Raw genomic sequence first — 15256 nt, 5'->3', positions numbered from 1 at the left:
GGTGCGAATTTGCCCATTACGAGCATATAAGGAGAAACACTCCCTGAATTCATCTATATCTTGTTCCTTGAAATGCCGGGCATTAGTCATCAATCACCACTTCGCCGGAATATATGCAGGTCACTAGATCGCTATAAACACTATAATTATCACACAAAACACAAAAATATGCACAACTCCGCCTCGTCCATCAATCATTCACGTTGTTCCCGCCAAACATATATATATATATATATATATATATATATATATATATATATATATATATATATATATATATATATATATATTTATATATATATATATATATATATATATATCTATATATGTATATATATATATATATATATATATATGTATATATATATATATATATATATATATATATATATATATATATATATATATATATATATATATATATATATATATATATATATATATATACATATATATATATATATATATATATATATATATATATATATATATATATATATATAATATATATTATATATATATATATATATATATATATATATATATATATATATATATATATATATATATATATATATATATATATATATATATATATTATTTTTTTTTATTATACTTTGTCGCTGTCTCCCGCGTTTGCGAGGTAGCGCAAGGAAACAGACGAAAGAAATGGCCCAACCCCCCCCCCCCCCATACACATGCATATACACACGTCCACACACGCAAATATACATACCTACACAGCTTTCCATGGTTTACCCAAGACGCTTCACATGCCTTGATTCAATCCACTGACAGCACGTCAACCCCGGTATACCACATCGCTCCAATTCACTCTATTCCTTGCCCTCCTTTCACCCTCCTGCATGTTCAGGCCCCGATCACACAAAATCTTTTTCACTCCATCTTTCCACCTCCAATTTGGTCTCCCTCTTCTTCTTGCTCCCTCCACCTCCGACACATATATCCTCTTGGTCAATCTTTCCTCACTCATCCTCTCCATGTGCCCAAACCACTTCAAAACACCCTCTTCTGCTCTCTCAACCACGCTCTTTTTATTTCCACACATCTCTCTTACCCTTACGTTACTCACTCGATCAAACCACCTCACACCACACATTGTCCTCAAACATCTCATTTCCAGCACATCCATCCTCCTGCGCACAACTCTATCCATAGCCCACGCCTCGCAACCATACAACATTGTTGGAACCACTATTCCTTCAAACATACCCATTTTTGCTTTCCGAGATAATGTTCTCGACTTCCACACATTCTTCAAGGCCCCCAGAATTTTCGCCCCCTCCCCCACCCTATGATCCACTTCCGCTTCCATGGTTCCATCCGCTGCCAGATCCACTCCCAGATATCTAAAACACTTCACTTCCTCCAGTTTTTCTCCATTCAAACTCACCTCCCAATTGACTTGACCCTCAACCCTACTGTACCTAATAACCTTGTTCTTATTCACATTTACTCTTAACTTTCTTCTTCCACACACTTTACCAAACTCAGTCACCAGCTTCTGCAGTTTCTCACATGAATCAGCCACCAGCGCTGTATCATCAGCGAACAACAACTGACTCACTTCCCAAGCTCTCTCATCCCCAACAGACTTCATGTTTGCCCCTCTTTCCAAAACTCTTGCATTTACCTCCCTAACAACCCCATCCATAAACAAATTAAACAACCATGGAGACATCACACACCCCTGCCGCAAACCTACATTCACTGAGAACCAATCACTTTCCTCTCTTCCTACACGTACACATGCCTTACATCCTCGATAAAAACTTTTCACTGCTTCTAACAACTTTCCTCCCACACCATATATTCTTAATACCTTCCACAGAGCATCTCTATCAACTCTATCATATGCCTTCTCCAGATCCATAAATGCTACATACAAATCCATTTGCTTTTCTAAGTATTTCTCACATACATTCTTCAAAGCAAACACCTGATCCACACATCCTCTACCACTTCTGAAACCACACTGCTCTTCCCCAATCTGATGCTCTGTACATGCCTTCACCCTCTCAATCAATACCCTCCCATATAATTTACCAGGAATACTCAACAAACTTATACCTCTGTAATTTGAGCACTCATTCTTATCCCCTTTGCCTTTGTACAATGGCACTATGCACGCATTCCGCCAATCCTCAGGCACCTCACCATGAGTCATACATACATTAAATAACCTTACCAACCAGTCAACAATACAGTCACCCCCTTTTTTAATAAATTCCACTGCAATACCATCCAAACCTGCTGCCTTGCCGGCTTTCATCTTCCGCAAAGCTTTCACTACCTCTTCTCTGTTTACCAAATTATGTGCTGAAAAAGGACTGATGATTGGGAATACCTGGTTTAAAAAGCGAGATATACATAAGTATACTTATGTAAGTAGGAGAGATGGCCAGAGAGCGTTATTGGATTACGTGTTAATTGACAGGCGTGCGAAAGAGAGACTTTTGGATGTTAATGTGCTGAGAGGTGCAACTGGAGGGATGTCTGATCATTATCTTGTGGGGGCTAAGGTGAAGATATGTATGGGTTTTCAGAAAAGAAGAGTGAATGTTGGGGTGAAGAGGGTGGTGAGAGTAAGTGAGCTTGAGAAGGAGACCTGTGTGAGGAAGTACCAGGAGAGACTGAGTACAGAATGGAAAAAGGTGAGAACAATGGAAGCAAGGGGAGTGGGGGAGGAATGGGATGTATTTAGGGAATCAGTGATGGATTGCGCAAAAGATGCTTGTGGCATGAGAAGAGTGGGAGGTGAGTTGATTAGAAAGGGTAGTGAGTGGTGGGATGAAGAAGTAAGAGTATTAGTGAAAGAGAAGAGAGAGGCATTTGGACGATTTTTGCAGGGAAAAAATGCAATTGAGTGGGAGATGTATAAAAGAAAGAGACAGGAGGTCAAGAGAAAGGTGCAAGAGGTGAAAAAAAGGGCAAATGAGAGTTGGGGTGAGAGAGTATCATTAAATTTTAGGGAGAATAAAAAGATGTTCTGGAAGGAGGTAAATAAAGTGCGTAAGACAAGGGAGCAAATGGGAACTTCAGTGAAGGGCGCAAATGGAGAGGTGATAACAAGTAGTGGTGATGTGAGAAGGAGATGGAGTGAGTATTTTGAAGGTTTGTTGAATGTGTTTGATGATAGAGTGGCAGATATAGGGTGTTATGGTCGAGGTGGTGTGCAAAGTGAGAAGGTTAGGGATATATATATATATATATATATATATATATATATATATATATATATATATATATATATATATATATATATATATATATATATATATATATATATATATATATATATACATATATATATATATATATATATATATATATATATATATATATATATATATATATATATATATATATATATATATATACATATATATATATATATATATATATATATATATATATATATATATATATATATATATATATATATATATATATATATATATATATATATATATATATAAATGCAGTTGAGTGGGAGACGTATAAAAGAAAGAGACAGGAGGTCAAGAGAAAGGTGCAAGAGGTGAGAAAAAGGGCAAATGAGAGTTGGGGTGAGAGAGCATCATTAAATTTTAGGGAGAGAATAAAAAGATGTTCTGGAAGGAGGTAAATAAAGTGCGTAAGACAAGGGAGCAAATGGGAACTTCAGTGAAGGGCGCAAATGGGGAGGTGATAACAAGTAGTGGTGATGTGAGTAGGAGATGGAGTGAGTATTTTGAAGGTTTGTTGAATGTGTTTGATGATAGAGTGGCAGATATAGGGTGTATTGGTCGAGGTGGTGTGCAAAGTGAGAGGGTTAGGGAAAATGATTTGGTAAACAGAGAAGAGGTAGTAAAAGCTTTGCGGATGATGAAAGCCGGCAAGGCAGCAGGTTTGGATGGTATTGCAGTGGAATTTATTAAAAAAGGGGGTGACTGTATTGTTGACTGGTTGGTAAGGTTATTTAATATGTGTATGACTCACGGTGAGGTGCCTGAGGATTGGCGGAATGCGTGCATAGTGCCATTGTACAAAGGCAAAGGGGATAAGAGTGAGTGCTCAAATTACAGAGGTATAAGTTTGTTGAGTATTCCTGGTAAATAATATGGGAGGGTATTGATTGAGAGGGTGAAGGCATGTACAGAGCATCAGATTGGGGAAGAGCAGTGTGATTTCAGAAGTGGTAGAGGATGTGTGGATCAGGTGTTTGCTTTGAAGAATGTATGTGAGAAATACTTAGAAAAGCAAATGGATTTGTATGTAGCATTTATGGATCTGGAGAAGGCATATGATAGAATTGATAGAGATGCTCTGTGGAAGGTATTAATAATGTATGGTGTGGGAGGCAAGTTGTTAGAAGCAGTGAAAAGTTTTTATCGAGGATGTAAGGCATGTGTACGTGTAGGAAGAGATGAAAGTGATTGGTTCTCAGTGAATGTAGGTTTGCGGCAGGGGTGTGTGATGTCTCCATGGTTGTTTAATTTGTTTATGGATGGGGTTGTTAGGGAGGTGAATGCAAGAGTTTTGGAAAGAGGGGCAAGTATGAAGTCTGTTGGGGATGAGAGAGCTTGGGAAGTGAGTCAGTTGTTGTTTGCTGATGATACAGCGCTGGTGGCTGATTCATGTGAGAAACTGCAGAAGCTGGTGACTGAGTTTGGTAAAGTGTGTGAAAGAAGAAAGTTAAGAGTAAATGTGAATAAGAGCAAGGTTATTAGGTACAGTAGGGTTGAGGGTCAAGTCAATTGGGAGGTGAGTTTGAATGGAGAAAAACTGGAGGAAGTGAAGTGTTTTAGATATCTGGGAGTGGATCTGGCAGCGGATGGAACCATGGAAGCGGAAGTGGATCATAGGGTGGGGAGGGGGCGAAAATTCTGGGAGCCTTGAAGAATGTGTGGAAGTCGAGAACATTATCTCGGAAAGCAAAAATGGGTATGTTTGAAGGAATAGTGGTTCCAACAATGTTGTATGGTTGCGAGGCGTGGGCTATGGATAGAGTTGTGCGCAGGAGGATGGATGTGCTGGAAATGAGATGTTTGAGGACAATGTGTGGTGTGAGGTGGTTTGATCGAGTAAGTAACGTAAGGGTAAGAGAGATGTGTGGAAATAAAAAGAGCTTGGTTGAGAGAGCAGAAGAGGGTGTTTTGAAATGGTTTGGGCACATGGAGAGAATGAGTGAGGAAAGATTGACCAAGAGGATATATGTGTCGGAGGTGGAGGGAACGAGGAGAAGAGGGAGACCAAATTGGAGGTGGAAAGATGGAGTGAAAAAGATTTTGTGTGATCGGGGGATGAACATGCAGGAGGGTGAAAGGAGGGCAAGGAATAGAGTGAATTGGAGCGATGTGGTATACCGGGGTTGACGTGCTGTCAGTGGATTGAATCGAGGCATGTGAAGCGTCTGGGGTAAAACATGGAAAGCTGTGTAGGTATGTATATTTGCGTGTGTGGACGTATGTATATACATGTGTATGGGGGTGGGTTGGGCCATTTCTTTCGTCTGTTTCCTTGCGCTACCTCGCAAACGCGGGAGACAGCGACAAAGCAAAAGCAAAAGCATATATATATATATATATGCACAGTAGGGTTGAGGGTCAAGTCGATTGGGAGGCAAGTTTGAATGGAGAGAAACTGGAGGAAGTAAAGTGTTTTAGATATCTTGGAGTGTATCTGGCAGCGGATGTATCCATGGAAGTGGAAGTGAATCATAGGGTCGGGGAGGGGGCTAAAATTCTGAGAGCCTTTAAGAATGTTTGGAAGTCGAGAACATTATCTTGGAAAGCAAAAATGGCTATGTTTGAAGGAATAGTGGTTCTAACAATGTTGTATGGCTTAGAGGCGTGGGCTATGGATAGAGTTGTGCGCAGGAGGGTGGATGTGCTGGAAATGAGATGTTTTAGGATAATATGTGGTGTGAGGTGGTTTGATCGTGTAAGTAATGTAAGGGTAAGAGAGATATGTGGAAATAAAAAGAGTGTGGGTGAGAGAAAAGAAGGCGGTGTTTTCAAATGGTTTGGTCACATGGAGAGAATGAGTGAGGAAAGATTGACCAGGAGGATATATGTGTCAGAAGTGGAGGGAACGAGGAGAAGTGGGAGACCAAATTGGAGGTGGAAAGATGGAGTGAAAATGATTTTGAGTGATCGGGGCCTGAACATGCAGGAGGGTGAAAGGCGGGAAAGGAATAGAGAGAATGGGAACGATGTGTTATACCGGGGTCGACGTGCTATGAATGGATTGAATCAGGGCATGTGAAGCGTCTGGGGTAAACCATGGAATGTTCTGTGGGGCATGGATGTGGAGAGGGAGCTGTGGTTTCGGTGCATTATTACATGACAGCTAGAGACTGATTGTTTACGAACGGGGTCTTTGTTGTCTTTTTCTAGCGTTACCTCACACACATGAGGGGGGGAGGGGGATGGTATTCCATGTGTGGCGGGGTGGCGATGGGAATAAATAAAGGCAGACAGTATGAATTATGTACATGTGTATATCTTAATATGTCTGTGTGCGTATATATATGTGAACACTGAGATGTATAGGTATGTATATTTGCATGTGTGGACGTGTATGTATATGCATGTGTAGGTGGGAGGGTTGGACCATTCTTTCGTCTGTTTCCTTGCGCTACCTCACTAACGCGGTAGACAGCGACAAAGCAAAATAAATCAATAAATAAAATGAATAAATAAATATATATATATATATATATATATATATATATATATATATATATATATATATATATATATATATATATATACGTATATATATATATATATATATATATATATATATATATATATATATATATATATATATATATATATATATATATACGTATATATATATATATATATATATATATATATATATATATATATATATATATATATATATATATATATATATATATATATACGTATATATATATATATATATATATATATATATATATATATATATATATATATATATATATATATTTTTTTTTTTTTTTTTTTATACTTTGTCGCTGTCTCCCGCGTTTGCGAGGTAGCGCAAGGAAACAGACGAAAGAAATGGCCCAACCCACCCCCATACACATGTATATACACACGTCCACACACGCAAATATACATACCTACACAGCTTTCCATGGTTTACCCCGGACGCTTCACATGCCTTGATTCAATCCACTGACAGCACGTCAACCCCTGTATACCACATCGCTCCAATTCACTCTATTCCTTGCCCTCCTTTCACCCTCCTGCATGTTCAGGCCCCGATCACACAAAATCCTTTTCACTCCATCTTTCCACCTCCAATTTGGTCTCCCTCTTCTCCTCGTTCCCTCCACCTCCGACACATATATCCTCTTGGTCAATCTTTCCTCACTCATTCTCTCCATGTGCCCAAACCATTTCAAAACACCCTCTTCTGCTCTCTCAACCACGCTCTTTTTATTTCCACACATCTCTCTTACCCTTACGTTACTTACTCGATCAAACCACCTCACACCACACATTGTCCTCAAACATCTCATTTCCAGCACATCCATCCTCCTGCGCACAACTCTATCCATAGCCCACGCCTCGCAACCATACAACATTGTTGGAACTACTATTCCTTCAAACATACCCATTTTTGCTTTCCGGGATAATGTTCTCGACTTCCATATATATATATATACATATATAACATACAAACCTCCAACAGCCAGGATCGAACCTGGGACCCCTGTGCAAGAAGCAGGCATGCTAACCGCTAGGCTATGGGACTGTATAATAGGAAACAACTATTCGAAATACTAAGTACTCGAATACCCTTCGTCTCACAATGGTGAGCAACGGGGTCTATACTGGTTGTTTTCGAACAGACGCACATAGCAAGCTGATAGCGTTTTACCGAACCTAATGTACAACGCGGAGGTATATGAATACGAATAAAGTGCATATGAACGCGCACCTTCATAGAACATACAAACCTCCAACCGCCAGGATCGAACCTGGGACCCCTGTGCAAGAGGTAGGCATGCTAACCGCTAGGCTATGAGACTGTATGATAGGAAACAACTATTCGAAATACTAAGTACTCGAATACCCTTCGTTTCATATGCACTTTATTCGTATTCATATACCTACGCGTTGTACAGTTAAGTTCGGTAAAACGCTATCAGCTTGCTATGTGCGTCTGTTCGGAAACAACCAGTATAGACCCCGTTGCTCACCATTGTGAGACGAAGGGTATTCGAGTACTTAGTATTCCGAATAGTTGTTTCCTATTATACAGTCCCATAGCCTAGCGGTTAGCATGTCTGCCTCTTGCACAGGGGTCCCAGATTCAATCCTGGCTGTTGGAGGTTTGTATGTTCTATGAAGGTGCGCGTTCATATGCACTTTATTCGTATATATATATATATATATATATATATATATATATATATATATATATATATATATATCCCTGGGGATAGGGGAGAAAGAATACTTCCCACATATTCCCTGCGTGTCGTAGAAGGCGACTAAAAGGGCAGGGAGCAGGGGGCTGGAAATCCTCCCCTCTCGTTTTTTTTTTCATTTCTCCAAAAGAAGGAACAGAGAAGGGGGCCAGGTGAGGATATTCCTCAAAGGCCCAGTCCTCTGTTCTTAGCGCTACCTCGCTAATGCGGGAAATGGCGAATAGTATGAAAGAAAGATATAAAGATAAGTTGTTAGAAGCAGTGAAAAGTTTTTATCGAGGATGTAAGGCATGTGTACGTGTAGGAAGAGAGGAAAGTGATTGGTTCTCAGTGAATGTAGGTTTGCGGCAGGGGTGTGTGATGTCTCCATGGTTGTTTAATTTGTTTATGGATGGGGTTGTAAGGGAGGTAAATGCAAGAGTCCTGGAGGGAGGGGCAAGTATGAAGTCTGTTGGGGATGAGAGAGCTTGGGAAGTGAGTCAGTTGTTGTTCGCTGATGATACAGCGCTGGTGGCTGATTCATGTGAGAAACTGCAGAAGCTGGTGACTGAGTTTGGTAAAGTGTGTGGAAGAAGAAAGTTGAGAGTAAATGTGAATAAGAGCAAGGTTATTAGGTACAGTAGGGGTGAGGGTCAAGTCAATTGGGAGGTGAGTTTGAATGGAGAAAACCTGGAGGAAGTGAAGTGTTTTAGATATCTGGGAGTGGATCTGTCAGCGGATGGAACCATGGAAGCGGAAGTGGATCATAGGGTGGGGGAGGGGGCGAAAATTTTGGGAGCCTTGAAAAATGTGTGGAAGTCGAGAACATTATCTCGGAAAGCAAAAATGGGTATGTTTGAGGGAATAGTGGTTCCAACAATGTTGTATGGTTGCGAGGCGTGGGCTATGGATAGAGATGTGCGCAGGAGGATGGATGTGCTGGAAATGAGATGTTTGAGGACAATGTGTGGTGTGAGGTGGTTTGATCGAGTAAGTAACGTAAGGGTAAGAGAGATGTGTGGAAGTAAAAAGAGCGTGGTTGAGAGAGCAGAAGAGGGTGTTTTGAAATGGTTTGGGCACATGGAGAGAATGAGTGAGGAGAGATTGACCAAGAGGATATATGTGTCGGAGGTGGAGGGAACGAGGAGAAGAGGGAGACCAAATTGGAGGTGGAAAGATGGAGTGAAAAAGATTTTGTGTGATCGGGGCCTGAACATGCAGGAGGGTGAAAGGAGGGCAAGAAATAGAGTGAATTGGAGTCATGTGGTATACAGGGGTTGACGTGCTGTCAGTGGATTGAAGCAAGGCATGTGGAGCGTCTGGGGTAAACCATGGAAAGCTGTGTAGGTATGTATATTTGCGTGTGTGGACGTGTGTATGTGCATGTGTATGGGGGGGGGGGTTGGGCCATTTCTTTCGTCTGTTTCCTTGCGCTACCTCGCAAACGCGGGAGACAGCGACAAAGTATAAAAAAAAAAAAAAATATATATATATATATATATATATATATATATATATATATATATATATATATATATATATATATATATATATATATATATATATTTATTGTTGGAAAGTATCGCAATTTTGCGCGTGATCAAGATATTCGTATGAGTCCACGGGGAAAATGAAACACGAAAAGTTCCCAAGTGCACATGTTTACCAATTGGCGTCGTAGCTTCGTCTCTTCGATGCATATTAACTGAATGATATATTTCTCTCCAGTCTCTCTCCTGATGATGTGATTATCACACGAAAGTGCACTTGGGAACTTTCCGTGTTTCTCTTTCCCCGTGGACTTATATCAATATATATATATATATATATATATATATATATATATATATATATATATATATATATCCCTGGGGATAGGGGAGAAAGAATACTTCCTACGTATTCCCTGCGTGTCGTAGAAGGCAACTAAAAGTGGAGGGAGCGGTGGGCTGGAAATCCTCCCCTCTTGTTTTTTTTTTAATTTTCCAAAAGAAGGAACAGCGAAGGGGGCTAGGTGAGGATATTCCCTCAGAGGCCCAATCCTCTGTTCTTGACGCTACCTTGCTAACGCGGGAAATGGCGAATAATTTGAAAGAAAAACGAAAAAAGAATATATATATATATATATATTATATATATATATATATATATATATATATATATATATATATATATATGTGTGTGTGTGTTTTTGTGTATATATATATATATATATATATATATATATATATATATATATATTATATGGGAGGAAAAGTCCACGGGGGGATGGGGAGAAAGAATACTTCCCACGTATTCCCTGCGTGTCGTAGAAGGCGACTAAAAGGGGAGGGAGCAGGGGGCTGGAAATCCTCCCCTCTTGTTTTTTTTTTAATTTTCCAAAAGAAGGAACAGAGAAGGGGGCCAGGTGAGGATATTCCCTCAAAGGTTCAGTTCTCTGTTCTTAACGCTACCTCGCTAACGCGGGAAATGGCAAATAGTTTAAAAAAAAAATATATATATATATATATATATATATATATATATATATATATATATATATATATATATATATATATATATATATATATATATAACTTTTCACTGCTTCTAACAACTTGCCTCCCACACCATATATTCTTAATACCTTCCACAGAGCATCTCTATCAACTCTATCATATGCCTTCTCCAGATCCATAAATGCTACATACAAATCCATTTGCTTTTCTAAGTATTTCTCACATACATTCTTCAAAGCAAACACCTAATCCACACATCCTCTACCACTTCTGAAACCACACTGCTCTTCCCCAATCTGATGCTCTGTACATGCCTTCACCCTCTCAATCAATACCCTCCCATATAATTTACCAGGAATACTCAACAAACTTATACCTCTGTAATTTGAGCACTCACTCTTATGCCATTTGCCTTTATACAATGGTACTATGCAAGCATTCCGCCAATCCTCAGGCACCTCACCATGAATCATACATACATTAAATATCCTTACCAACCAGTCAACAATACAGTCACCCACTTTTTTAATAAATTCCACTGCAATACCATCCAAACCCGCTGCCTTGCCGGCTTTCATCTTCCGCAAAGCTTTTAGCACCTATTTTCTGTTTACCAAATCATTTTCCCTAACCCTCTCACTTTGCACACCACCTCGACCAAAACACCCTATATCTGCCACTCTATCATCAAACACATTCAACAAACCTTCAAAATACTCACACCATCTCCTTCTCACATCACCACTACTTGTTTTCACCTCCCCATTTGCGCCCTTCACTGAAGTTCCCATTTGCTCCCTTGTCTTACGCACTTTATTAACCTCATTCCAGAACATCTTTTTATTCTCCCTAAAATTTAATGATACTCTCTCACCCCAACTCTCATTTGCCCTTTTTTTCACCTCTTGCACCTTTCTCTTGACCTCCTGTCTCTTTCTTTTATATGTCTCCCACTCAATTGCATTTTTCCCTGCAAAAATCGTCCAAATGACTCTCTCTTCTCTTTCACTAATACTCTTACTTCTTCATCCGACCACTCACTACCCTTTCTAATCAACCCACCTCCCACTCTTCTCATGCCACAAGCATCTTTTGCGCAATCCATCACTGATTCCCTAAATACATCCCATTCCTCCCCCACTCCCCTTACTTCCACTGTTGTCACCTTTTTCCATTCTGTACTCAGTCCCTCCTTGGTACTTCCTCACACAAGTCTCCTTCCCAAGCTCACTTACTCTCACCACCCTCTTCACCCCAACATTCACTCTTCTTTTCTGAAAACCCATACAAATCTTCACCTCAGCCTCCACAAGATAATGATCAGACATCCCTCCAGTTGCACCTCTCAGCACATTAACATCCAAAAGTCTCTCTTTCGCCCGCCTGTCAATTAACACGTAATCCAATAACGCTCTCTGGCCATCTCTCCTACTTACATAAGTATACTTATGTATACCTCGCTTTTTAAACCAGGTATTCCCAATCATCAGTCCTTTTTCAGCACATAAATGGATTTGTATGTAGCATTTATGGATCTGGAGAAGGCATATGATAGAGTTGATAGAGATGCTCTGTGGAAGGTATTAAGAATATATGGTGTGGGAGGCAAGTTGTTAGAAGCAGTGAAAAGTTTTTATCGAGGATGTAAGGCATGTGTACGTGTAGGAAGAGAGGAAAGTGATTGGTTCTCAGTGAATGTAGGTTTGCGGCAGGGGTGTGTGATGTCTCCATGGTTGTTTAATTTGTTTATGGATGGGGTTGATAGGGAGGTGAATGCAAGAGTTTTGGAAAGAGGGGCAAGTATGAAGTCTGTTGGGGATGAGAGAGCTTGGGAAGTGAGTCAGTTGCTGTTCGCTGATGATACAGCGCTGGTGGCTGATTCATGTGAGAAACTGCAGAAGCTGGTGACTGAGTTTGGTAAAGTGTGTGAAAGAAGAAAGTTAAGAGTAAATGTGAATAAGAGCAAGGTTATTAGGTACAGTAGGGTTGAGGGTCAAGTCAATTGGGAGGTGAGTTTGAATGGAGAAAAACTGGAGGAAGTAAAGTGTTTTAGATATCTGGGAGTGGATCTGGCAGCGGATGGAACCATGGAAGCGGAAGTGGATCATAGGGTGGGGGAGGGGGCGAAAATTCTGGGAGCCTTGAAGAATGTTTGGAAGTCGAGAACATTATCTCGGAAAGCAAAAATGGGTATGTTTGAAGGAATAGTGGTTCCAACAATGTTGTATGGTTGCGAGGCGTGGGCTATGGATGGAGTTGTGCGCAGGAGGATGGATGTGCTGGAAATGAGATGTTTGAGGACAATGTGTGGTGTGAGGTGGTTTGATCGAGTAAGTAACGTAAGGGTAAGAGAGATGTGTGGAAATAAAAAGAGCGTGGTTGAGAGAGCAGAAGAGGTTGTTTTGAAATGGTTTGGGCACATGGAGAGAATGAGTGAGGAAAGATTGACCAAGAGGATATATGTGTCGGAGGTGGAGGGAACGAGGAGAAGAGGGAGACCAAATTGGAGGTGGAAGGATGGAGTGAAAGAGATTTTGTTTGATCGGGGCCTGAACATGCAGGAGGGTGATAGGAGGGCAAGGAATAGAGTGAATTGGAGCGATGTGGTATACCGGGGTTGACGTGCTGTCAGTGGATTGAATCAAGGCATGTGAAGCGTCTGGGGTAAACCATGGAAAGCTGTGTAGGTATGTATATTTGCGTGTGTGGACGTATGTATATACATGTGTATGGGGGTGGATTGTGCCATTTCTTTCGTCTGTTTCCCTGCGCTACCTTGCAAACGCGGGAGACAGCGACAAAGCAAAAAAAAAAAAAAGGAAAAAAAATATATATTTATATATATATATATAGCAAATGTTTATAGTTGTGTTACTGGAGTGATAGTTTTCATACATGGTGTTTTGACAAGAGAATAGTGAAATTGGAGAAAAATGTAGCTTAGACATTGAAGCTTATTGATGCAGTGGTTAAATTGATGAGAGCTGTTATTGACGTTTGTGTAAATAAATTATACATTTCCTTTTTCCATAGCCAGAGGCTGAACCATTATGTGACATTCATTTTTTCATTCTTTTCAAGCTAGAAGTTTCAGTTTTCTAAATTGTTTCTTGCATTTTTAATATGTATATATATGTATGTGTGTGTGTGTGTGTATATGTGCGTATGTATGTGTATGTGTGTGTATGTGTATATGTATGTATATATGTATATTATCCCTGGGGATAGGGCTGAAAGAATACTTCCCACGTATTCCTCGCATGTCGTAGAAAGCGACTAGAGGGGACGGGAGCGGGGGGCCAGAAATCCTCCCCTCCTTGTATTAACTTTCTAAAATGGGAAACAGAAGAAGGAGTCACGCGGGGAGTGCTAATCCTCCTCGAAGGCTCAGAGTGGGGTGCCTAAATGTGTGTGGATGTAACCAAGATGTGAAAAAAGGAGAGATAGGTAGTATGTTTGAGGAAAGGAACCTGGATGTTTTGGCTCTGAGTGAAACGAAGCTCAAGGGTAAAGGGGAAGAGTGGTTTGGGAATGTCTGGGGAGTAAAGTCAGGGGTTAGTGAGAGGACAAGAGCAAGGGAAGGAGTAGCAATACTCCTGAAACAGGAGTTGTGGGAGTATGTGATAGAATGTAAGAAAGTAAATTCTCGATTAATATGGGTAAAACTGAAAGTTGATGGAGAGAGGTGGGTGATTATTGGTGCATATGCACCTGGGCATGAGAAGAAAGATCATGAGAGGCAAGTGTTTTGGGAGCAGCTGAATGAGTGTGTTAGTGGTTTTGATGCACGAGACCGGGTTATAGTGATGGGTGATTTGAATGCAAAGGTGAGTAATGTGGCAGTTGAGGGAATAATTGGTATTCATGGGGTGTTCAGTGTTGTAAATGGAAATGGTGAAGAGCTTGTAGATTTATGTGCTGAAAAAGGACTGATGATTGGGAATACCTGGTTTAAAAAGCGAGATATACATAAGTATACTTATGTAAGTAGGAGAGATGGCCAGAGAGCGTTATTGGATTACGTGTTAATTAACAGGCGTGCGAAAGAGAGACTTTTGGATGTTAATGTGCTGAGAGGTGCAACTGGAGGGATGTCTGATCATTATCTTGTGGAGGCTAAGGTGAAGATTTGTATGGGTTTTCAGAAAAGAAGAGTGAATGTTGGGGTGAAGAGGGTGGTGAGAGTAAGTGAGCTTGGGAAGGAGACCTGTGTGAGGAAGTACCAGGAGAGACTGAGTACAGAATGGAAAAAGGTGAGAACAATGGAAGTAAGGGGAGTGGGGGAGGAATGGGATGTATTTAGGGAATCAGTGATGGATTGCGC

General features: G+C 40.2%; 2 protein-coding genes and 1 pseudogene across 11 annotated transcripts in view; 1 reads left to right on the top strand and 2 right to left on the bottom strand.

Moving 5' to 3' along the window:
- Positions 1-195, bottom strand: part of LOC139761238 (calmodulin-like protein 4 pseudogene) — a 643-nt pseudogene extending 448 nt beyond the window's left edge.
- LOC139761026 (uncharacterized) overlaps positions 1-15256 on the top strand; it is a 318517-nt gene that overhangs the window by 60819 nt on the left and 242442 nt on the right. The gene's annotated exons all lie outside the window — the stretch shown is intronic.
- LOC139761025 (turripeptide Gsg9.2-like) overlaps positions 1-15256 on the bottom strand; it is a 364470-nt gene that overhangs the window by 297642 nt on the left and 51572 nt on the right. The window lies entirely within an intron of this gene.

The sequence above is a fragment of the Panulirus ornatus genome, chromosome 39 (assembly GCF_036320965.1).
Source record: "Panulirus ornatus isolate Po-2019 chromosome 39, ASM3632096v1, whole genome shotgun sequence".
In the NCBI taxonomy this organism is placed as follows: Eukaryota; Metazoa; Arthropoda; class Malacostraca; order Decapoda; family Palinuridae; genus Panulirus; species Panulirus ornatus.
This window is presented reverse-complemented; position numbering and strand designations above follow the sequence as displayed.